We start from the raw sequence: 2,250 nt of genomic DNA, 5'->3' as shown, positions 1-2,250 counted from the left end.
TTCAGAGCCTTATTCGAAACCAATTATATGTCAATGACATCTCACACTTTGATTCAAGTAATCTTCTAACTCCATTAATTTAATCCAAATAAATATGATTGTAAATATAATTTGATTTGTTTAACCTAAATAGATGTATGGGATGGATGTCTTAGAAACTTTGAATTCATAAAAGTAAAATAAAATAAATATAATATTAGTCATAAAAATGTATATAGTTGACCAGTGGAATCATCTAAAGCACTAACTGTGGACCCTTCATCTGGTGTAGGCCATATTTAGTTGATAAATTTTATGCCCCATTATTATTATTATTATTATTATTATTATTTTACTATTTTACTATTTTAGCGCTCCTTTGAGACAGTCTTCCTTTGACTCCCTACATTCGTCATCCCAGACGTCATCCAATGCGGAAGCACGCCGGATTCCGGGTTCCAGGTGGGGTCCACTTTAGACGGCTACATCTTATCCTTTTATTTATTTATTTATTTATTTATTTTTTGAGCTCATTATTATATCATAATTTCTTATACAAATATGAAAATTCAAGCAAGTAATACATATCATAATTTCTTTATGATGAGGCTACCTCACATGAAATTGTTCGTCTAAGAATTCATTCATCATTTAGTTTTGTCGATATGATCAATGTTGGTTTTTTGTAGGCATCTTTATAGGTTATATTGAATGTCATAGGTAAGATGCCTCGTTGCTCTCTAACATCCCTTATGATGGTTTCCTCATGTGGAGCCCAAGAACCCCTAAAATGTATAATAAATGGAAATATAGCTATAACATGATAGTAGAATGCATTTGTTTCATCAATACATTCAATTTGAATTGCATAATACTTCAAATTGTGTGCATAATGTCTTGTTAGTATGATAAGGATGTGTGCAAGCATCCTATAGATTTTTAACTAGGGGTCAACTTTGGTGATTATTAATGTAGTTGTAAGGAAAGTAAGATTATTTACCCTTTTACTTCTATTCATTACTAAGTTATAAAAATTTTTAATCAAATTAATATCATTGCAATTTTTGGACACATACACTACTAAAAACAAATATTTTTGGCAGTATTTATTTAATGACACCTTTATATATATATAACCACTGATGAATGCCTTTTGCAGCGCTAACAATCGCAGCGATTTAAAATCCACTGCAATAGAAATAGCAGGAGCTTTTACTGTTGTATTTGCCTATATACAGTGCTGTGAAAACTCTTTTTTTTTTTCTTAATTATACTAATATATTTAAAACTCCCCTTCATCTAATTTAAAATACTATTAATATAATCTTATTTAACAACTTCTCTTAGCATTCCATAAAATTTAATTATGCGCCTTCTTATTCACTTGGTTTTACCTAAACTCCACTATTCATGATGTTTTTTATATCATACCTACAATCCCACATCTTCAAATTAAATACATTTAAAATCTACCCAATATATGTTTCCATATCAAATGCAAGACCATGAGTTAATTGCATCATGTGTCGATCAATTTTGAGCTTCTCCCTACTTTATAACAACATATTCATCATATATGTTATAAATGGCATGCATTGTTAATACAATAATAATTTTATTTCAAATTAAATGATAATTTAGCTATTAATACTATAATGTGTTGGTCCTGAACAAAAGCTTGTCCTATTAATTTCTACGGCCGGTGTAGAATTAAATTTATTTTTTTAATTTAATTTTATTTATAAAAAATGACTTGTTTTGTATATTTTTTACTTTTTTTATAAAAAAAAAGTTAATTAAAAAATTACAGTCGATAAATCTTATATGTTCTCAGAATTTTAAATATAAACCACCGCTATTCGTATATCATAATCATAATGAGGGCTGTCAAAACGATTCGTTGTTCGCGAACAGCTCGTGTTCGGCTCGTTAAGAAGCTTGTGTTCGGCTCGTTCGCTAAGTTAAAGAGCTGAACACGAACAAATATTTGTTCATTCGTGTTCGACTCGTTTTGGCTCGAAATACTACTAATCAATTATATATATATATTTGATGAGTAATATTTTAAAAAAAATTTAATTGACTACAAGGTTGCAAAGATTTATAATCAATTAAAAGTATTAATTAAAAAAATAGAATAAAAATTATTAAATTAGATTCAAATGATGTTTTAAATCTTGCCTCAATCCTTAACATCTTATGCCTACATGATTAGGGTTATCAAAACGATTTTTATTGTTTCTTGAATGACTCGTGTTCGGCTTTCTTAAC

The sequence above is a fragment of the Phalaenopsis equestris genome, unplaced genomic scaffold, assembly GCF_001263595.1.
Source record: "Phalaenopsis equestris unplaced genomic scaffold, ASM126359v1 Scaffold000174, whole genome shotgun sequence".
Taxonomy (NCBI): Eukaryota; Viridiplantae; Streptophyta; class Magnoliopsida; order Asparagales; family Orchidaceae; genus Phalaenopsis; species Phalaenopsis equestris.
Note: the sequence above shows the minus strand (reverse complement) of the source record.